Source organism: Lactuca saligna, chromosome 6 (assembly GCF_052625555.1).
Source record: "Lactuca saligna cultivar CGN05327 chromosome 6, ASM5262555v1, whole genome shotgun sequence".
Taxonomy (NCBI): Eukaryota; Viridiplantae; Streptophyta; class Magnoliopsida; order Asterales; family Asteraceae; genus Lactuca; species Lactuca saligna.
The window spans coordinates 53,005,406-53,030,271 of NC_136422.1; the positions used below are offsets into that span (position 1 = coordinate 53,005,406).

The 24,866-nt window shown below is 38.0% G+C and overlaps 1 non-coding gene across 1 annotated transcript; it reads right to left on the reverse strand.

Annotated features, from left to right (window-relative positions):
* Window positions 1–3,745: 3,745 nt before the first annotated feature.
* LOC145003616 (small nucleolar RNA R71) lies at window positions 3,746–3,852 on the reverse strand. The gene has a single exon (XR_013662069.1). It is a non-coding gene; the product is annotated as a small nucleolar RNA R71 (small nucleolar RNA).
* Between the last annotated feature and the right edge of the window lie 21,014 nt (window positions 3,853–24,866).

Here is a 24,866-nt window from a genome sequence, read left to right on the forward strand (position 1 = left end):
GAATTGGAATGATAATCCTGTGACTTTCAACATATCCTACATCTCGATACAAGATTAGTCCAAGCCAATGATGATAGGGAGCATACAATGGCTTCTTGTTCCCAATAATGCATTCAGACATCTAATGAAGAAAAGGTTGAGTAAAATCAAGTCTTTTATTGTACACAATAGAATATAATATCCTTTTCTCAAAAAGATTTAGCGGATCCAAACTCCCAATTTTGTTAAATACTTCCATCCTGTATTAAAACACTAATGAAGAGTGTTCTTGTAAGGATCAAGAGTGAGGCCCTGAAGTTTGAAATTATACCCTAATTTTTCATGAATAGATTTGCAACTTTCTTTAGAGGGAGTTTCAGAGTAACTTTCAAATCGAGGAAGACGAAGAGCAGTTAGAAAGGATTCCACATCAATAGCAACCCTATATTAACCATCTCCAATGGTTCCAATAATGTTTTGAGCATCAGTGTCAACAGAACATGAATACTAGAATTCATATACTTGTTTAGGGTAGAATGGATATGGGAAGTCGTAAAATGCATTTCAAAGAGGACAACTCCTGACATGGTTAACGAACTCTTTGATTCCTAATTTTACGAACTGCTTTGGTATTTCATCCGAGAATGCCGCATTGGTCAATTGAATGATAATGGGAGAGTCAGGGGCATGAGGGACTTTGATGACATTAGTATTGGGGGTAAACTCGGACAGAGGTTTTGACATGGTAAAAGCTTTGAGGAAGATGATGGTTGAGTCTTTTTAAGAGAGAGGGAGAGAGAGAGAGAGGGAGAGATAGAGAGAGAGAAAGAAAGAAAGAAAGAGATAATTGCTTGAATCGCTTGTAAAAGTGACCTAGGATGGTGAATTCCTAATTTATACCAAACAATTTCTTCCTTTTTATGTAATCATGACTGAAGAGATCTTCACCGTAAAAATCATATCCCAAGATAATGATGGACCTTTTAATCGTTATCTAAATACTTACCGTTGAGATAAGAAAGATGCATATGTGAGACACGTCATTAGCAACAATGAATATTAGCATAAGCGATCAACGAGTGAATTTATGATGGTCACCCAGTAAGTTTGTGATGCCTTCCGATAGTATGGGCTTACACTGCATTCACTTACATAGTATTGCGAGATTTCATCATCATGTGGTTTTATATGGTAGCTCATTAATCACTTTTATTTCAAGAAAAGGGCAAGAATGGTATATTGCGTGTAACACATTCCGGTATGAAATGTACCTATCGACAAAGAGTGTCGACGTTTTATCAGTGTATGGGTAATATAGAGAATCATTAACTTCTTAATAGAAGAATTATTGGAAAAGAGTGGGTAGGTGCATGTAATATATCGATATACCCATCAACACTGATTTTTGGAACTCTCATCAGCGTTTGGTATCTGATATGTGCATATCTAGTTTGTAAAAAGTATAGATTTTTATTCATTTATTAGCTAAATTATTGCATTTCATGGACAAAAGGTACTTAAAAGTGTTTGAATTGTATTTTCAGTCCAAAAATGAAGCTCGGAAGCGAAAGGAAGCAGGAGAAGCGGTTAGGAGCTCGGGAATTGAATAAAGAAGAAAAACACCAAAAATACCACCTACTCGGCGAGTAGGGTCGACTACTCGGTGAGTCCAAGTGAAGATTTGAGAAGATAATGACTCGGGAACCCAGATACTTATCGTATACAGGAGTTGTGAGACGGACTCGACGAGTCGTCACCTGACTCGACGAGTCGATACGTGAATATATAGATAACTTCTCAAATCGAGGAAAAAACTTCTGGGACAATTCTGGAGCAATTAGCTGCGATTCAGAGGCTAGAGAAACCCTACAAGACGAAGATAGAAGCTACAATTCAATCCCGAATGAGATTTGAGGCAAATTTCACCATTCAACTTAATCTTTTGTTTTTCATTATGGTTAGGCAATTAGAATTCGTTTTTATGCTGTTATTTACTTCAATCATGAGCTAAAACTGTTAACTTCTGTTTGGGGATACAAAATTGAGACTATGGTTTGATTATTGGTAGGATTAATCCAATGTTGGTGATTTATTTGTTATTTTAGCTTGCTAAAGAACCTTGTGTGTGAATGATAATTAATTTTCTGTTAATAGGAAGGTAATTAAATAGCATGAACATCGTTTGATTATCAACCTCATATACCATGTGACTACTTTGCTATATGTCTATGATTAATGAACATGAAACTAGAATTAATAAGAAAATTAAGTAAATTCATGTGCAAGCTTGTGTGATGACCATCAACAAGAAGTTAATTAAAAACCAAATTGATTAACTATTGTGAGTCTAAAATAATCCGAATAATCAATCTAGTGAACTAAATTGAATTAGACAACTGATCACTGTTTAAGTTAGTTTATTTACTAAGGATTAGTGTAGTGAATGCGAACCTAGTCACTTGAATCGGTAACCAACAAAAGAATTAATCCATTGCACTATTACCTTGAAATCAACCATAGGATCAATTGAGTTGAACTAAACAGAAGTTCCTTCGTATTATTGAATCTAGTTAATTCTTTGTTTTTTCTAGCTTTTAGATTAAGTAATAGTTAGTAAGTTTCTAGTCTTGCAAAACTAGAGAAAACCCTCTACTTATTAATTAATTTAGATAGAATTAGTTTTTATTTTTAATTTGTCGCTCCCTGTGTTCGATACCCTACTTGCTTGAACTATACCACAATTGATAGATCCACTGCCTTTGTGTGTTTATTTTACAACTAAAAGTAGGTTTAAAACTAAGTGAGTTTACGCACATCAAGTTTTTGGCGCCGTTGCCGGGGAACGGTTCTAAAGTTAGCATTAAATTCTAATTCAATCGATCCTTTGTGTGAGATTTATCTTACACAAAGTTAATTACCGTTTAATTTAGTAGGTAAAAAAAAAAAAAAAAAAAAACTCTAAATTTTTCTGATTTTACCTTGGACTCGCCGAGTGCACTCATGCAGACTCGGCGAGTACATCACTGAAACAACTTAAATTTTTATTTTATTTTTGTTCTTTTTACGCGTTTTCTGTTTTGTTTACAGTTGTTTCATGACCCGAGGATCTGATACACCTCTGGTCCCCCCTCTTGAAGATCCGGAAACCACACTAAGAAGGAGCAAAGGCAAAACCGTTGGAGAATCCGTTTCTTCAAAGAACTCACCACTCAAAAACCTCAAGTCTGTTTTCAGCAAGAAGAGAAGCAACAAATCAGGAGCATCCAGTGCCTCTTTGACAATCGAAGATCCGATTCAAAAAGACACCGAGTACGAGACCGAGGAAGAGGACGAACCCACATACGAGCACGAATCCGAGTTTGAAGACGATTTAGCTACCGCTATGGCTAATATCGATGAAGTCCCCATGGGGGAATGGAAGAAGAGGATGCGTGATGACACTGGCCCGGGACTTGTGCAGCCCGCAATTCCTGCAACCGTTACTTTCGAGTTAAAGGGCCATATTCTCGCTTAACTCAAGGAGATTCCTTTTTATGGGAAAGATCACGAAGACGCCTATAAGCACTTGGATGAAGTAAATGATGTGGCTGACTACTTCAATGTACCAAATGTGCCTTGCGAGACCCAGCTACTTCGCATGCTCCCAGTCACGTTTAAAGGTGCTGCGAGGGACTGGCTCAAGTCACTTCCTCCCGGATCGGTCACCACATGGGCTAAGATGAAAGAGGAATTCATAAACCACTTTTGCCCACCTTCCAAGATAGCTAAGTTAAAGAAAGCCATCGCCAACTTCGAGCAACAACCTGGTGAATCTCTTTATGAAGCTTGGGAAAGATACAAAGGTTTGCTTAGAAATTGCCCACACCATGACCTTAATAGCCAACAAGAGGTCTCCATTTTTTAGGATGGAGTCAATGTCACCACAAGGCAATTGCTCGATTCACAAGGCCCGCTCACCAGAAAGCCGCCTCCGGAAATCAAGGAGTTAATTGAGGAATTCTCTAAGCATTCTAGAGAATACCACAATCCGAGAAATGAAGTAAGTCGGGGAGCAGTGAACTCGGTGAATGATAGCATGGCGGCGGTAATAGCTAAGCTCGATAGTCTAGATAGAAGGATGACAAAAATGGATCAAACAATCCATGCTATTCGAGTTGGATGTGAGAATTGTAGAGGGACCCACCTCACCAAAGATTGTGATCTAGACGAAAATGGAAATAAGAAGGCTCAAGTGTTTTACTCTAGTAGCGATAGATACGACGAGGATTGGCGGGAACCGAAGAAGGAATGGCTCCCATACGAAGAATATAAAAAGGCTAAGGAGGAGAAGTACAAGCAGAAGGAGAGGGGATTCTATCAAAAGGAAGAACCGGTGATGGAAAAGAAAGGCAATTTAGAAGAAATGCTCACTAGATTCATAACCGCATCCGAAAAGAGACACAATGATCACGATGTAGCAATGCAAGAGACCAGAAATATGTTAAGGAATCAGCAGGCATCTATTCTCAATATTGAGAAACAGCTGGGACAGCTTGCACATCAAGTGAATGAAAGAAGACCGGGCCAACTTCCAAGTAACACCGAGAATAATCCAAGAATGGAAAATGTGAGTATGGTGACTTCCAGCTGTGAAAAATTTTTCACACATGCACAGAGGGTCTCTAATAGCAAGACAGAGAAGACAGAAGAGTCGGTTCCAGCTAAACTCGACCCGACTCGCCGAGTCCCTCAAATGGACTCGACGAGTCCATGCGTACAAGACAAACTGCCATCCACTTGAAGCCATATAATCCCCCTCTGCCATTCCCAATCAAAGCCATGCCCGTGGAAAAAGTGGAAGCCTATAAAGCCTTTATGAAGCATGTTAAAGCCCTCCAAGTCAATGTGCCATTTGTATAGACGATGCTTACAACACCCAAGTACTTCAACTTACTAAAAGGTCTCTTTGCTGCTAGGAAAGACTTGGCTGAAGTTGTAGAGATAATGTTGAGTGAGTTACCCGAAAAGAAGGGCGATCCAGGAAGTATCATAATTCCGTACCAATTTGGAAATGCATTTTTCACTCAAGCGTTGACCGATTCCGGTGCAAGCATCAACCTGATGCCTCTCTCTTTCTTTAAGAAGCTGAACTTACCAGAGCCAAGACCGGTAAACATGAAGATCCATTTGGCTGACAAGAAGACAATTCATCCAAGAGGAGTTTGTGAGGATCTTCTCATTAAAGTTGACAAGTTCATTTTTCCAGTAGACTTTGTGGTGCTAGATATGGAAAAAGACCCCGAAGTTCCAATTATTTTGGGGAGGCCATTTTTAAACACTGCATGTGCTTTAATTGATGTATGTGAGTCTACACTAACATTAAGGGTAGGAGACGAGTCAGCGGTATTTAAAGCTATACCAGAAGCCAAGCAAAAAGAGAAAGGGAAAGAAGAGATCTCATTTATCGATTTAGATGATGAGATACTACAAAAAGAACTTGAACTTTTGCAAAAAGAAGATCCAAGCAAGTTTCTGCTACATTCTGGAGAGGATGGAGATGTTAACAAGGACTTGGAGGAGTTAGAAAAGCTACTGGAAGGAGCCGATTCAGAAAACACTCAAGAAAAGATGGAATACGATCAGACTCGCCGAGTCACTTTATTGGACTCGACGAGTCCAGTCGAATTTGATAACAACTCGGACGACTTAAATCTGCTTGTTGCTGATTCTATGCATATTTTGGGCAAGGATATTTTTCATGATTCTTTAGAAGAACAAACAGCGGAAGGAGAGACGGATACGAAAGTCCAACACGCCCATATAGCAATTCTTGATGCAATTCTGCTTATAGATGGGTTAAACACAGAAAAAGAAGAGAAGGCAATGGAAAGGAGAGTGGAGGCTGATCAACCATTCAATACTAAACCTAGAGCACGAACTTTCACAGAATATGAAGTACTTAAGTTTAATGAAAAAGAGCTGAAAGAGATGGAGAAAAAGAATGGGGTGAAGAAGAAAAGAGGAGAAAAGAAGATCAAGCAGCTGAGGATGATGCTGTAATAAAGAAGAGAGAGGAATTAAAACGGGCTTATAAAAAGAAGGTTTACGCTTACAAGACAAAGTACAAACCACAAAAGATTAGGTGTGAATTTCCGATGCTGGAAGATGACGAGACGTAGACGGGAAGGAGTCCAGCTAACGACTCCTTAAAAAGAACCGCTTGGCGGGAGGCAACCCATTATTTAGAGTTTGCTTTCTTTTACCTTTTTAGTTTTATTTGCATTTTTTCGTTTTTAGAATTTTAATCTTTCAATTCATCGGACATGTCTGCTTGAGAGTGCGTATGGACTAAGTGTGGGGTAACAAACATTTTCTTTCCTAAATGAAATGACAAGAATTTTTAAAAATTCTGGATTTTTTGCAAGAGACTCGCCGAGTCTAACCGTGACTCGACGAGTCCATATAGATTTCAGAAAAAAAAAATTGCATCACGACCAGACTCACCGAGTCTGACCCCGACTCGACAAGTCGGTATTATTCACAGAAAAAAAAAATAATAATAAGAATTACTTGAATTACTTTTACAACTGGTAAATAGGGTTTTGACCCTAAAAGAATCAGTTTTTTTTTAAACAAAGAAACCCACTCGTCGTGTGCCTCTTTCTCCATTCTCTCTCAAGCATTCATCTTCCTCTTCATTGTTCTTCAACATTTTTCAAGTTCCATCAAAGAAAGGTAACTAATTTCTTCTTCTTTTCTGTTAAAAGTATGATTTTAAGATTATCTATGATGGACGTTGCATAGAAAAACCCGATTTTGAAAAATAGTAAAATTCTAGGGTTTTGATTCTTCATGAATTATGATGTTTTGCATGTTTATTCTTGCCTAATACCTTATATACATGTGCCTAGACAAAACCCTTGAAGTGATTTTCAGATTTCATGGTCCAATTTCAACTGACCCGTCGACTGACTCGTCCAGTTCTTGCGACTCGCCGAGTCGTACATGGACTCGACGGGTCGAGTCGGGGAACGTGTGCATGCCTTCTTTTAAGTATAATCTATGTTTCTGGGTTTTGTATCTTTGTTTTGCATAAGTAATGTTTAACAGGAGGCAGAGTTCTAGTGCAAACCAAGAGGACTTTCCTTGGTTGAATTTCCCACGAATCGAGTCCGCTTCAACGATGCGGAAGTGGAAGAAGAAGTTGGCCGACATAAGGAAGAAAGAACTTTACGTGCCTAATAGGATAGATTGGGATTGGTTACAGAGTGTACGCTATGAAGAGGAGTTAGCTCCTTATCTTTTGAAGGAGTTTACCCATGAAGGAGAAATGATGATTTGTGACGGGTGGAGCCGGGTCTTTCGAATTCAAGAGCCGGTGTATTTGGAGCTATGCTTAGAGTTCCTCTCCACGGTATCTTTCATGGGGGGAGTGGAATGTTATCACCCAACAAGCTTTAGTTTCTGCCTTGGGGGTGAATTTCATCACTGTTCTGTGCTCGACCTTGCTTGTCGATTGGGAATTTATGACCAGCCCTTGGTCTCAACAACTATTTTTCGGGCCTTTTTGGAGCAATCCCACATGGTGTTTCCCGACGGGGTGACTAGCACGGGTTGGTGGAACACGATTGGCAACAAAGTTTATATTCCGAAATCGGCACAAGAAGGGAGGATTAGATCGCCTACGCACCGCCTTATTCATCGTCTCATTTCATCCACTATTAATCAAAGGAAGGATGATGACAAAGTTTCTAACCTTGATGTCTTCTACCTATGGAGCATTATTACACCCAGCATTTGTTGCAATATTCCTTGGTGTTTGGCTTCATATCTATCGGAGGGTGCGATCAAGGATCGCAAAACTTCTTGAATTAATGGTGGTATGTTTGTCACTCGGCTAGCCAACTCATTTGGGTTGATGACCCGTGGTGCATGGAACTTTATGACGATGATTCCTACACCTCCATTCAATACAATTCTTTTCCGGCGGGCCAGGGTTATTGAAGACTATGGTGGTGGTCATTATGCTATCCTGCATGATGATCCTGTTGTTGGTCCCGAAGCACCAGGAAGGAGGGTCCGATCGAGGCGGGAACGGGATGTGGAGGAAGAGCCGCCGGTGATTCCGGTTGATAATGAAGAAGTACCAATAGATTGGTACAATGTGGAGATGAGGCGGTTACAAGATCAAATGGCGCGGGGGATCAACTTCAGCAATCAATCCCACATCCAATTATTTGACCACTTTAACATCCCGCATATCGATGGTGGCAACTTTCCATATATTCCGGCGTGGGATGACGTGATTAGTGCAAGAAGGAGTGGTGCGGGTGGAAGTGGAGCTGCACAAGATGATGATGATGATGATGAGGATTAATTTATTTGTGTTTTTATCAAACAATTTTCATTTTTATTTTTGTTTTTATTTGGTGTGTATGAAGTTTGTTAAGACTTTTATTGTTTTTGCTTAATGATTGTTTGCATTAGTCATTTTCAGGATTGGATTAGGAATGCTTGCATAGGAAGGGTTTAAAGTTATAGAGAAAAGGGTGTTATAACGAGTGAAAGAGAGTCAAGGAAGGGAAGCGTTAAAGTTAAAGTGTCGAGTCCGGTCCCTAGGGATATGAGCAATTGAGTCTAGAAGTGAGGAGGAGTTTAGAAGAGTTATTAGAGGTTGGAACAATTGCAAAATATAATGTTTTTTCACCCAGTGGCTTACTCGTCGAGTGCCCTAAGCTGACTCGATGAGTCACCTTGTATTTTCACAAATTCTAAGATGGTCGCGCTTGTACTCGACGAGTCAATCATTTATATGCCAAAAGGACTGCTGATTTGATGCTGCTAAGTGTACCACTTGACCACTTATTCTTCCATATCGATTCTTGAAGATCTTACACTGTTTTACCTGCATATTTAGAGCTGCCACATGAGATTTTGATGCCCAAATCATGGATACGTTGTTTCCATGTCTAAAGTCAAATGAAGTTGGAGCTGGAAAGAAGAGTGTCAACCTATCGACTGCTACCCCAGGGGAGTTTGTTCCAATTCTCTCTATATTTGCATTTTTATTTTTGCATAATATGCAATGAGGGCATTGCATAAAATACGTGTGGGGTAGGGGGTTGGTCACATACTAGAAAATTTAGAATCTTAATTTAGGCTAATTTTAAAAAATTGTTGCATACCAAAAATATGACTTAGGGATTTAATTTAGAAAATTTTGGTAAAAGCAAATTAGGATTCTATGTTAGAAATATGTTGATAATTGCATGAAAACCCAAATGTTTAGTTGAGCCTATACACGTTCTAGTGCATTTGTGGCTTTCTTATTCCAGTGAAATCATGAGACAAAAACACGACCTTGCTCGGCCTGAGGGATGCAATATGTTTAGCAGCCTAAACCTGAAATGTATCCAGGAAAATTGTTATCGTTAGCCAATAAAGGTTGAGGTTGAGCGCCCCTGCTTAAGCATGTAGGGATTTGAGTGAAAAAAGTGAGGAATACATGTAAAAAAAAGAAAGAATTACAAAAAAAAAAGTTGTAAGAATTTTGGAGCAAATAAAGTAAAGTTCAAAGATCAAAATTCCATGAAATTCAAAAAGTTGAAGATACCAAAAATCAATCAATACAAGGTGGTGAATTCAAATAGATCAAAGATCAAATTATCAAGGAAGTGAAGAATTCAAAAGAGCTCCATAGTGGTATCATAAGTTGTAATTCTAGATTATGTATGCTTGGGTTGCTCAATTAAAAATACCTTGAGGGTAAGAGGTTTTCTGAGGATGGATTCGGAGGGTTGCATAAAATGAGCATAGTTCGGGGTGAGTGGACGAATGTTTATGAGGATTGTGAGTATTTGGAGTATGGGGGGTTATTAGGAAAAATTTAGACACAAATGCATGCGTTGCGGTCTTGGCATAATGGTTGGGTTAGATTGGAGTTGTCATAATTCTAATATGCATAAAATTCAGTTTTGCTTGGGGGCAAGCAAAAGTCAAGTGTGGGGTATTTTGATATGTGCATATTTAGTTTGTATTAAGTATAGATTTTTATTCATTTATTAGCTAAATTATTGCATTTCATGGACAAAAGGTACTTAAAAGTGTTTGAATTGTATTTTTAGTCCAAAAATGAAGCTCGGAAGCGAAAGGAAGCAGGAGAAGCGGTTAGGAGCTCGGGAATTGAATAAAGAAGAAAAACACCAAAAATAGCACCTACTCGGCGAGTAGGGTCGACTACTCGGCGAGTCCAAGTGAAGATTTGAGAAGATAACGACTCGGGAACCCAGATACTTATCGTGTACGGGAGTTGTGAGACGGACTCGACGAGTCGATACGTGAATATATAGATAACTTCTCAGATCGAGGAAAAAAACTTCTGGGACAATTCTGGAGCAATTAGCTGCAATTCAGAGGCCAGGGAAACCCTAGAAGATGAAGATAGAAGCTACAATTTAATCCCGAATGAGATTTGAGGCAAATTTCACCATTCTACTTAATCTTTTGTTTTCCATTATGGTTAGGCAATTAGAATTCGTTTTTATGCTGTTATTTACTTCAATCATGAGCTAAAACTGTTAACTTCTGTTTTGGGATACAAAATTGAGACTATGGTTTCATTATTGGTAGGATTAATCGAATGTTGGTGATTTATTTGTTATTTTAGCTTGCTAAAGAACCTTGTGTGTGAATGATAATTAATTTTCTGTTAATAGGAAGGTAATTAAATAGCATGAACATCGTTTGATTATCAACCTCATATACCATGTGACTACTTTGCTATATGTCTAGGATTAATGAACATGAAACTAGAATTAATAAGAAAATTAAGTAAATTCATGTGCAAGCTTGTGTGATGACCATCAACAAGAAGTTAATTAAAAACCAAATTGATTAACTATTGTGAGTCTAAAATAATCCGAATAATCAATCTAGTGAACTAAATTGAATTAGACAACTGATCACTGTTTAAGTTAGTTTATTTACTAAGGATTAGTGTAGTGAATGCGAACCTAGTCACTTGAATCGGTAACCAACAAAAGAATTAATCCATTGCACTATTACTTTGAAATCAACCATAGGATCAATTGAGTTGAACTAAACAGAAGTTCCTTCGTATTATTGAATCTGGTTAATTCTTTGTTTTTCTAGCTTTTAGATTAAGTAATAGTTAGTAAGTTTCTAGTCTTGCAAAACTAGAGAAAACCCTCTACTTATTAATTAATTTAGATAGAATTAGTTTTTATTTTTAATTTGCCGTTCCCTGTGTTCGATACCCTACTTGCTTGAACTATACCACAATTGATAGGTCCACTGCCTTTGTGTGTTTATTTTACAACTAAAAGTAGGTTTAAAACTAAGTGAGTTTACGTACATCAGTATCATACGTTGAATCATAAAATTCCAAAGAAGAATATATAGAAATAACGGTTTGATGTGTGAGATAAGCTGTGGTGTTTTAGCTTAACCATTGGCATAAATTTGTCAATCTCTCATCAACGTATGGTATATTACTTTGAATCATAAAGCTTTAAAGAATAACATAAGGACAAGAATGGGTTGGTGCGTATGATAGCCTACGGTACATAGACTAACCATCGACATAGAGTTTCAAACTTTTATCAGTGTGTAGTATAACACAGTGAATCGCCAAATTTTATTAAGAAGATAAAGGAAAAAATGGATTGTTTCAGGCACACTGAGGTGGAATCAACGTGGATCATAAATAGTCTAACTCACCAACAAAAAGTGGTTTAAACTTCTGTATCATAGAGTAAGTTGCAGTCTAGAATCAAATATTCACCGTTAACTCATAATGGTACTATTTTGGTCAATAATAGACTAACTAGAATTCAACCAAATTGTACGAGAGACTGTGATGTTCGTAGTAAATTAAGTATGAAATTGTGATCAAATTGACACAAGTAAGTTACAAGGAAAGCCGTTGATACTTGATAGGATCTCCAAAATAAAACCTTATAAGGTGATAATAATCATCTGCCATGATGTTTTTATTGATATCAAAAGTTGATTTACAGGAATAAATGTGTAAAAGTAAGTACAAGCATCGTAGACAAGCCAAATGTGTCTATAGTGTGCTAGTTACATGTGTTTTTTATAGTCTAATGCTAATAAAAAAAGTCCGATAATTTCGGGATCCTCCAGAATCAGCATATGAATGTTTTTTGACTTATTATTTTGGGTATTTTTCCTAGTTGAGGTGACTCTCCGTTGAGAATGGGTATTGTGTTGACTAGTTCTGCACTTGTGAGATAAATAGAGAAAATATAGTCATTACATGTGTTAGAAATATTAGTGATAATAGTCAGGATCCCAAGATACATTTGAGGATCATGAGGCTTCAGAAGTATTTTAGGGTCCTGGATATGGGTCAAGGATCCTGCCCCTAACAGGTACCATGTCATACCTCAAACTAGGAGGTCAGGGACATGAATAACCCTTTGTCATTAAAGGAAACAACGAGTAACTCGTACACTGATTGTGCAATAAGTGTAAATCATTGGGTTATGCTCAATGTTTTAGCAGAACATGAGACTTGATGCATACGACAAACATGCTTCTAAGTACAAGGTCAGGTAAGATATTTAACTAAGAATAAAAATCCATGCCATTTATCAATTTTTTATTTGGATAATGCAATCTCACTTAGAAAGTTTAGACAATGCTAGATACTCTGCGTAAGGGGGTGACTCAATGTTCTCAGGAGATGGTCTCGCCGATAAGAAACTTGGAGAGATTTTCTCACATACACCAACATGCTTCTAGGGAAGATGATGAGTTAAAAGTTTCATACTAGGCTTAGAGCCTCCATCATATTTCCTAAAACAAATAATATATAAATACAAACAAAAGAGTTAGTCAAACAGGAAAGTATTATAAACAACGAAATATGTGCAACTTTTTTCAGAAAGGTGATAAAGACTCATTCCATCAAATCTTTAGAATTGAATGGTCATAAATGCACTTCCATTTTCCGAGATATCTACCACTTTGAATGTAGGCTATAAAATAAAACAAAAAATATCAACCATATCACACAAAAACACAATTCACAGTAAACAAAGAGAGAGAATGTCTTTATTCATTGAGAATATGCAGATTGATTCCAAGCTTCATGTTTACCAAGAACAAAAGAAGAACATGAATCAGTCTTTGTAACCAACTAGTAAGAAGGATCCGATATTTATAACCTTCGAGTTATGAGAGTCACCAAGACAATACTCGAAGGGTCCATTCATTTTAATCCATGAAATAAGAGAAGGTGGGATCGTTGTCCTATTGAAGATACATTTAGATCTTTGAGGTGATTGAGAGTTAATGACAACGTCTTTGGAAATTAGGCATGCCATGCCATCAAACTCCACTTCATCCCACAACAACCGAAATAGGTTGTTCAAGACAGAAGAGATATGTGTCTAGAAGAACACTTGGTGGCATGGTTATCTCCCATCTAATCTCATCAGTATGAGCATCTGTGTCATTGAGAGAGCAATTGGTGCTGAAGAAAAGATGTAGAGTTAGCGTTTACTAGCTATTTTAAGTAGGGTGATGCATTCAAGGAATGACATGTTGATCTAACCAGTTAAGATCAATATTGAGATGGAGACAGAAGGTCCAGACACATACAGAGGAAAGAGTAGAATGAACATTGTCAATGTTAGTAGCAAAATGTGTATGTACATTGTTTACTTCTTTGGTAAAGTAATAAAAAAAATAATGCACAATAAGCAAAAAAAAACAAAAAAAAAACAAAAAAAAAACAAAAAAACAAAACAAAACAAAACAAAACAAAAAAATTAATCTAAAAGTGTAGCAACTTATGTTCATAAATTTAAGAGTAGCAAAGCATGAAGCAAACACAAAATAAAGTGTCAATGTCTAAACCAATAAAATCAAACCATATAAATATTGTTGTCCCTTAGTGTAGAAGCACAAATTTTTTTTCTCAAAATTAATACCTTTCCCTCATGATGATTGAAAAGAAATTTATAACCAGTGTCACAAAGTTGATTGATGGAGATGAAGTTACCTTTCAGAACCCTGACATAAAACACATCCTACATCTTATTTGTCATGCATTCAAAAGTTCCAGCACTTGTAATAACTCTTCCGCTATGGTCACCAAAGATCATAATTGGACTATCCTTCTCTTTAAAATCTTTTAAGAGGGATTTGTAACCGATCATGTGTCTAGAACTTCCACTATCTAGGTAGCAAGTTTGTTCAAGATTTAGACTTGATCCTTTGACAGCATGAGAACTATCAGCATCACATATGCCATCAAAGGAATCATTGATAAGTGACATAATACCCTTAGCATTCAGCCCCTCATCTTCAGATGTCTCCCGTTCTTCAACCCATTCTTCGTATTCGTATTTTTTGCAATGAAAGCTTTTAGTAGAGAGATGAACCACAAGCTTCTTGTACTAGACTTCATAATTCTCCAGACTTTGAGCTTCTTTCTTATCCTTGCAATCCCTAGAAAAATGATAAAGCCTTCTACAATTAAATCAACTACCCAAGTTTCTATTCTCTGAAGTGGATATCCTTGCTGAACTGTTTCCTTTAAACTGAATTCTTCGAAGCCCGTTTGATCTGCTTTCTTCATAGCATTTGACAATAAAAGTAGTTGTACCACTCTAAATTTTCAAATAAAATTTTCATTTTTAAAAACACATAAAACACAATCTCACATTTCTCAAAACCCCAAATGTATAGGTTGTTCAAAACACAAGACAACAAAATGTTTGATAATATCCAGAATCCTCAAAAATATAATCTCTAGTTGGTGTGTACAATCATGCCAATGCCTCCCCGAGATCTTGAGATGTACCTGAAACACATTTTACACAAACACTGTAAGCACGAAGCTTAGTGAGCCCCCCCAAAATACCACATACACAAATAATCTCAATGTGGACCCTCCAGTCATGTGTCTCAGTGAAGACCCTCCGGTCTCACAGATCGGGTTGGACTCTCCAGTCCTGTATCTCAGTGAAGACCTCCGATCTTACAGCTCGGGTTGGACCCTCCAGTCTTGTATCTCAGTGAAGACCCTCCGGTCCTAACTCAGTAAGGCACAAAATAATATAACATGTATCACAAAGACAAAATGCATAATATCACATAACTCAGTATAAGCACATAAGACCCTCAAGTCAATAACTCAAATAAGACCCATCCGGTCACATAGTATTACCACTCAGTTAAGTATAGTGAGAAGACTCGCCTCACCTAGTAAAGCAATATATCTCGCACTCGAACTCCTGGTATAGAATCCGCCTCTCCATGGTCTCAAAAATCCATATCTTGACCAAAACCCTAAAGTCAACAGAAGTCAACAGTCAAAGTTGACCCTACTCGTCGAGTGCAACTCATGAACTCGTCGAGTTCATCTGTGCTCAGTAAATCACAAAAACTAGAGTCAACTCGCCGAGTTGCTAACCAACTCGACGATTCCATGTAGAGTCCAGGAATCGGGGATAAACCCTAACCACTAGTCGAGTTGTTCCACCAACTTGTCGACTTTACTATGTATACAAACATAGAAGAACCCGACTCAGCTCATCAATATGGATGCCCAACTCGCCGAGTTCTTCAACCATTTCACATTAAACTCATTCCAGTCAATTCCCACACTCTAAACTCTAGATCTAACCCCCTAGCATGGATTTACCACATAAAGTTGCTAACTTTATGATCATGCAAGGCCTCCCAAGGCTAAAATACGCAAGATTATGCTCAAGAAGGGGTTTAGGACATGAATAAGGGTCAAAGCTTCATAAAGCTTGAGACTTTATGTACATGAGGGCTTAGAGGAGTCTAGATCTGTAATTACTCCCCCTAGACAAGCTCAACCTGAAAATGGCCCTCATTTTACACCAAAATAACCATAAAATCACACAATAAGAGATCTAAGAAATGGAAAGCCAAGGTAAGGACTTTTTACCTCCAAATAGATGCTACAACTATATGAACATTGGATCTAAAGACTCCTTATTGTTCCAAGCTCTTCACTCTACAGGCTTCCTCCAAGAATGCATACTTTTGGCTTCACACACTCAAAATATGGCTAGCTCACTAGGGTTTCTCTCTGTATGTGATAGGGTGATGAAGGAGGAGGGGTAAAGGAGTTAAAGTCCTTTAAATAGGGTACAAACCCGAACAATTAGGGTTTTCTCTAAATAGCCTCAACTCGTCGAGTCTAACTCTCCAACTCGATGAGAAAGCTTCATAACTCGTGCGTCCAGATCAACTCCTACACAACGAGTTGGGCCAGCCAACTCATCGAGTAGGCCCTTCAACTTGCACAAAATCCTCAAGTCCCACATTGAGGAATCGGGGTGTTACAACAGCGTTGGTAACAAATTCATCAGTGAGATCTTCATCACTTTCTTCACCCTAATCTGAATTGTCTGATTTGTTGATGTGCTTCATTGCTTCCTTTGGAGACACTAGAGCAACAAAATTTTCCTTGATTGATTCCTTCATGATTTCTTTACAAAGAGCTTTGGTCTCTTCATAATTTTGAAGATTACCAAACAAGTAGTTTAGATACTTGGTGTCGATCTTTTCACCATTATTAAGAACATTAACGTGATGTTCTTAACTTTTCCCAAGAGAATAAAGAAACTTCACAACCAACTGGGATGAATGCTTGATGATTCCTAGCCTGCACATATCATTAACCAAGCAGTTAAACCTATTGACGGTTTGGGTAAGTGACTCACTTTTTTTAGCAAAGAAATGCTCATATCTTAGATTGAGGTTGTTGATGGTTGTGGCCTAGACTTCCACGGTGCCTTCATAAGCCTCTGTCAGTGTATCCATCATCTCTTGAGTTGAATCACAATTCTATATGAGATGATACATGTTGTAACACCATGATCCAAATCATTACCCATTTGGGTGTGGGTAATGTAATGTAGATGTTTCGGCCATTTGGATTTGGTTTTGGAGCCAAGGAGTATTTTGGTAAAATGATAGCAGACTTTTATGGAAATTGGATTTTTGTTCGGGAAATTTTATGGAAAGTTTATGTTGATAAAGTGTAGAGCTTCTCATTACCTTTTCATGGATATAAGGATTGTCGAATCAGATTTATAACGAAGAAGTAATGGCCTTCGGAATATTTTAGGGTTTAAGAGGGAACCTTAGTAGGCGCGGCGTACATAGGGAGTACGCAGAGCGTACTAGTACGAAGGGCAGTACGCTAGGCATACATTGGCGTACGCTTAGCATACCCAGAGGGATTGATCGTGAACCTCGGCCTCATACGCTGGGCATACGAGGAGTATGATGGGTGTACGAGGGGTGTTTAAACCCTAGTTTTTTTAGTATGTGTTTCCTATTTAATGTAACATACGTGGTTCGAGGTAATGCTAAATTATTTAATAGTTATAATTTATTTGTTGGACTATGAGAGTAATGTTAGACTATTTGAGTTAGATCTTATTAAGTTGGGTCGATTGTGAGTGGGCATACTGAAGACGTACGTTGGGCGTAAGCTTGGAATACGTGGGGGGTAGTGGTAGCATTGGATGTTGTGACAACACGAACCTTTTTCCGTTTCCGTTATCCAAATTCCGTTAAGAAAATTTGAATTTTATTTAGTTTCCGTCAAAACTTCATGATTTAGGAAATCATCTATTTTTATATATTTAAATTTATATGAGTCGGAACCAAAAGTCGCACGAAAAACCCGAAAAGTCTCAAAATCTAACAGTTTTCGGCCTAGGTGGGTGTACGAACGTACACCTGTTTACGACCGTATACCTGTTTATGGTCGTAAACCCGTGTACGGTTGGTGCCAGGTGGACCCCACCACCGACCATACCCCCAGTCTATAAATACGGGACCCCCACCTTCATTTGAACCTTCTTGGCCGAAAACTCTCTCATTCTCTCTCTAGAACCTCTGACCGTAAACACCAAAAATGCATATTTTCTTCCAAAAAAATCAAAAATCGTCATTTGGGGTCGATTTGGAGCATCTGGAACACATTTTCTTTTAAATCAAACACCTTTGTTCTTGAGTTTACGACCGTAAACACTTCAAACCTTCAAAGGTCGTAAACCCTTTGAAAGACAGTTCACAACCGTAAAACCAGTTCACGGCCGTAAACCCCCATTCACGACCGTAAACCCCTCTTAAGTGGTGAAAAAAAATCTCATTTCCTTGATTCAACCAAGTCCCGGTAACAGTCCTTAACCAAAAGCAAGTGTTTTTCTAACACTTTATCTATCGAAATCGCTAACTTAGATACATAAATGTATTTATTTGATATTAGGATTCCATTAAGTGCCACATACAACAACTCGAGGATCTTTCAGTTCGACGCTTTCACACAACAAAACAGTGAGTTTATACCCCTACGCTTTTATGGTTTTTATATGTTTTCAGGGGAATACAAGCCAAATACAAATGATTTTGTGAACTAAATACCAAAGTTTTTCAAACAAAATTAAAACTTATGCAATTGATACAGTCCAACGAGTTTCATAAAATATATAGATATTTTATCCCTTTTGTATTATGCAGAGCATAAGGGACAATTTCTGCTAAACAAATATATAAAATTGCATAGCTAGTTTTCAGAAACAATATACAAATCAAGTACATAACATACAAACTATAATAAGTATAGTTTTAGTTTTCAATACACGGTTTTACTATATCAAGATTTTACATTAACAATCATTTAAATTATGACGGGTATAGTTTATAGCATACATTACCACTTTTTGGATACAAGAGTACCATATTAGATAATTAGTAAAGTATAATGTTTTTTTCTACAAGACATACATCGAATTCAAGTACAAAAGAACATTATGTTTCACGTATTATTATTTGTAAAGTCGTTAATCTAGTGGGAGACACGTCCTTGGGCGCTTACAAACATAACTAAGTGGAGAACTACCCTTATAAACTAGAGTCTCCTCGAGGGAGAATGTGATTTTTGTGTATAGATCTATACAGGACCGACAACCCCGCACCTTGCTGTTAGCTACAGTAGGACCGACAGGTCTACGGGTGACAAAGTCATAAAGGATATTGGTGTCCGATTCACGCCGTATCAGTTTAGTATGGTCATAAAACTCGCCAGTAGATAATAACGATATATTTATGTAATAATATACTTCTCGTGAACAATTGATTTAATAACATAAGTGTGGAAAATACTTATGCCTTACAATTTCAGAACCATTAAAGCAAGAACACACACTCAAGGGAAAATATAGGATTTTCTCAGATATACATCAGTACTTCACAAACAATCAGAATAGCATTTTATACATTGTTTACATTACTAGTGATAGCCAATGATTTCATACAAGAGTTTTTGTACAAATTAAACAGAACATGCTATACATATTGGTGGTAACCAGGGTCTTCAAACAAAATATACTATACATGCTAGTAGTAACTAGGTATACAAACTAATATGTTTCTTATACTACCTTCATACTTAGTTTTATAACCCCTTAGTTTATGTATCAGGGTTACGTATGAAAAATACTCGATAGACCGTGAAGTATGTGGTTTCCGCCTCACTTCTTGTTCCTTGTTTGGTTGTGAGCTTAGGGCAGATCCACATAATCCATTGTCTGTTCGATATTTGATTATACATAACTAGTATGAACTAAGTGGTGATAGAAGGAACTGGTATTATCTTGCTTTTACTAAAGAAGATATTGGATTTTCCTGGAAAAAAACAAACATTTTCACAGATTCATCAGCAGGTTTTCATTACAAAAATATCACTTATGAACTCACCAGATTTTATGTTGATACTCTCTTTCAAAACCGCTTGTATTCTCAGAAAATAAGTAGACAGGTGCCTCGGCAGACTTTTGAGAAGATGGAGCATATAGAGTCTCGTGTTTATTTTGCTATACTTTTGATGTATTCAAATTATGTATCAAACTAATGTAAATATTCTATTATTCAATGTAATGGTGGTGTTTACTTTGATTACTATGATGCAATTGTTATGATACTACACATGACGTCATCCACCCCTCGAATGTTTCCGTCGTTTCGGTTTCGGGGTGTGACGGATGCGGGGGGTTGATGTGCGTACGTGCAACATACGCGATCTGACCCAAAAACCTAGTTTTTAGGGATTAATTCATATACATACATTATTATGTCCCAAACCCTAGCCTCCTTACCAGCCTCTCAAACTCAGAAACCCTAAAAAGCCTAACATTCTTCATCTTTGTGTGATTTTGATCTTGTGAATCCATTTTGGTGGCTTGAAGCTTGGGAAGGAGAAAGAAAGAGTTGGCGAAGAAGACCTTGTGTAGCTTGAGCTCAAGGATCTGAGATAACATCATCATCTAATACTCATTTGAGGTAAAAAGTTCACAGCTTGCCTCATGTACGCTTAGATCTATAGTAATGGTGTTTTGGACCTTTTTGGTCCTAAGAATGGATTTTATGGTCCAAATCTGTTTCTAGGCTTGGGGTTGCCACCTTTAGTGTTATATGAGTCCCAAAGACAGAAAAGTTACCATCTTAAAGGTCTTATTGTGGTCATGTATGAGTTTTAGTAATTTCTATGGAAGTTGGTTGCCATATTACAAGTTTGGGTCCTTTTGGTGGTTTACAAGCCACCAAGTAAGCGACTTTATGGGTTAAGACACTTTATTGGACTCAGATATGCATTTTGAGCTTAAGGTCTTTAGGCATTAAGCCTTTTTGGTGTTTAAGCTCAACAGGTTAGTAAGTTGGGCATACAAGCCCATACACATAGTGATGCAGTGGGAGGCCATGATGTAGTAGGAGGTTCTGAGGTCTCCATCTGAGATTCAGGGTTTTCTTGTCTGGTGGGTTATTATCGGAGATTCATTCAAGATTTCTCTAATATTGATGTTCCCTTGGCCCGACTGACCAAGAAGTCGGTGATATTCCCCTGGGGGTCTGAGCAGCAGGCAGCTTTCGAGACTCTCAGACATCGGGTTTTTTTTAAAGAGCCTCTCAGACATCGGTTGTACGAGGAACTGATTCTAACTTTTTCGGAGGGCATTGATGATTTCATGGTTTACTGTGAGGCTTCAATCATGCGTATGGGTGCATTACTGATGCAAGGGGGTGGCGTGATAGTGTATGCGTTGAGGTAGTTGAAGCTTCATGAGGCGAATTATTCGACGCAAAATTTGGAGCTAGGGGTTGTGGTTTTCCCCCTCAAGATTTGGCGACACTACCTCTATGGGGTTCATTGTACCATTTACATGGACCACAAGAACTTGAGGTACCTAATGCATCAGCCGAATCTGAACATGAGGAAACATCGTTGGTTAGACGTGGTGAAGGATTATGACTGTGAGATCCTTTACCACCCTAGGAAGGCCAATGTAGTGGCCAACACTCTTAGCCGCAAGGTGGTCGCGGCTACGATTTGGGATATATGTATGAGGATGACAGTGATTGCTCCATTGCTGGAACAGATCCGGGAGGCGCATGTTGAGGGTATGAAGGAGGAGTACCGGTAGTGTGAGCGGATCATAGGTCAGGTGGCTTCATTTGATTATGACAGCCGTGAGTTGTTGACCCTGCTTCGAAGGGCCTAGGTTCCTTACTGGGGTGGTGTGCACGAGATTCTGATGCAGGAGGCCCATAAGTCTAGGTTCTCCATTCATCCCTAGGTGACGAAGATGTATCGGGATCTTTGCTATGATTATTGGGGGCCCTGCATGAAGCAGGTCATAACATGGTATGTGGAGTGGTTCTTGACTTACAGGAAAGTCAAGGCTAAACATCAATGACCTCATGGTAAGGTGCTGCCGTTAGATATTCCCATGTGGGAATAGGAAGATGTCACACCCCCGAACCAGACGGCGGAAACATCCGGGGGCTGTTGTGACTCAATTGAATACCATCACAATGAATATACATGAAACATAACAACATACATCACCAAGCATTGGAATAATACAATTGGTAGCGTTTACATCCGTTACATTGTTTCAAAATATTACATTCCCCAAAATACATTGTTCATTGTTACTAAAACAACCGCAAAACAATCATAGAGTACAGTCCTTTCTTCACTTATCTGTTACCTGAGAATACAAGTATTTTGGAAAACGTCAACATATGAAATGTTGGTGAGTTCATAAGTAATGTTTAAAATCCAATGTTGGTATTACTTTGAAAACCACCAGAAAATCCGATATTTTCTGAAAATAGTATAGCGTAAAAAAATATGTGAAGATCCGTGAGTATGCCTGTTTGTTTTCTATATATGTAAGCGTACGAGTTGTGAAATTCGGCATGTAGTTCGTAAGTGTACTAGTTGAAACCCTAGGAAAACCCGACGTTTTCCTATCACTTTGCTTTACTTAGTTTATGTGTTGTTATTTCGTTACGTTAGAGGTGTTCGTTGAGCTCCGGAGGTATTGAGTATACAGAGGGTGGTGAATTGTTGTAACGTACGTTAATGAAAACGTCCAGTTGACAACCGTACTAGCGATCCCTTAGGCGTCACTCGCACTTATTCACACAACTCAATCCTCCCGGACTTGTGTAGTCCCACGACCGAGGAGAAAAAGTGAAGGTGCGAAACCCTCGGTATTTCCCTACGTCGTTCAAGACCATTGCAATTGCGAAGGGCCCGAAGCCCATCCCGCAATCGTGAGTTCCCGACTTTACTAGCAGCACCGAAGGACCCTTGGGGACCAGCAGCACGTTTGCCATTGAAAGTCCTTTTACACGCGGTTAAGTCGTATTAGACCCAACTACATGTAAGCAAGTATCCTTTGGGCCTAAAGATCATGTCATTGGGCTAGCTAGGCTCAACAAGCATGATTTACAACTTTTGGGCCTAAGGAGTGTACGTCGACGTATTGAGTAATTTCCACGAGAGTATAGAGTTCCGAGAGTTCCATATATGTATTGAGCGTTGTAGTGTTAGTAGTTTTGGATTTGTTATTGATTCGAGACCGAATCAATTCGTTTGATAACGATTGTTGGTGACATTGTATATTGTAATTCATCAAGAGCCGTAGTGTCAGTCTTTGTTCACAACGAGTGTATTGAATTATCATTGAAAATTTTCTGTTTACAACCCCTCTTTATTTTGTAAATTTACTTTTTCACCCCTTTAGGTAAATTAATTTCCGGTTTAGTCCTTAAACTATTTTTCTTGACATTTTAACACCAAAAATCATTGAAATTAATATTTTTCAGCATATTTTTCGTTGAAAACAGTTTAAGTCCCTGAAATTGCAGTTTTCTCGGTTATAACCCTCCTTTTTCGCAGTTTTTACAATTTTGGCCCCAATTGGAAAATTTTTGCAACTTTGGTCCTTTTTAAATTTGAAAAGCATTTTAAACCTTTGAAAAGTACTTGTAACATTAGTAGTCCACTGTTTTACAGAAAAACACAGTTTTGGCCCTCCAAAACAGAAAATTTCGCATAATGGGCCCTATTGGGCTGAAATTGTCATTTTTAGCCCATTAAGCTTGAAATTTATGTTTTTAATCCTCCAAAAGAGTATATTTTCAGGAAATACATTATGGAAACTGTTTTGACTCATCTCACCCATCAGATTTCGAAATATTTCATTTTAGGCCCTTCAACTTGGTATTTTTAACATTTTATGTCAAAAAAGTGAGTTTTTAGCCCAAAGTAAGTGTTGTTAAGCCACTTAGCTATTTTTCTTGGTATACTTTGTATGTAGTAGTATATTTTATGCTAGTATCATTTAACATAAAATATATCTCGGTTTTTAGTGATTCATAACTAGATCTAGCATCATAATCATACAAAACATACATATAAGCATAGAAATCATACAAAGCATACACATAATGATAGATCTACACCTTTGCTTGTATTCTCCCCCACAAAACTTATAAAAACCGAAAACAAGGGGGTATGAAGCTCACCTTTGGATGTTGATTCGGTTTTTGAAGAAAGGATGGAAGAAAGCTTGGTGATTTTTGACCCTAGCCCCCTTGATGAAGTTTTCGAGTTTATGGAGTTTTCTAGGATGCAAGATCACGATTTTTGCATGGATTAGGAAGAGGTTTTGATAAAACAAAGAATTTAAGTCATAGATCCAAGCATAACCTTACCTTAGATGAAGAGTTTGTGGAAATATCCTCTTGAAAGCCTCCTAATTTTCGAGATTTTTGTGTGGAGAGGAAGGAGGATTTCTTGAGTAATCTAGAGAGAGTTTGTGAGGTGTGTGTGTGTGTGTGTTACTCACGGCCGAACAAGAAGAGGGAAGGAGAGAGATAGAGTTGGATGGAGAAATGAGATGGCATGGATGTTTGGAGGGTAATGCATGGATAACCACCATATAATAAAGAGGTGGCATGCATTAGTCAACCCTTCCTCTTCTCTTCTTGGATTTGGGCCTTGGGCCGAGAATTTGGATGGAAAAGGAAAGATTTGGGCTTTAAAGCCCTCAAGCCCATATAGAAGTTAAGTTGGATGAGTTTTGATCTAAAAGAAATATAATATGATCTTCACACTTGGTTGGGCTAGTTTAAGTTAATCATGGTTCAAAACTTTTAATTTATTTCATTCTAGGCCCAACATGGCCCAAAATGTCGAAATAAATTAACGTGGGTCCAAATTAGAGCCCATGATAGTCAAATTGGAAGCTTATTGGTCCATTTGGGTCCAATAAGGAAGTCCTAGTCCAAAATGGAGTTAAACGAGGACTTCTAGGGTTTCCAATTGGTTGTTGACTATTTGTAGCACTTGTATGATGTATTTGATTGAAGTTTTTGATGTCATTAAATAAGTATCACACATGCTTTTAAGCTTTTGATTCAACCTTTACTTGAATGTAGTGATTACAAGACACAAAATTTCTAGTTGTGACATCATCCCCCCGTTAGAGGGAATTTCGTCCCGAAATTCTGTT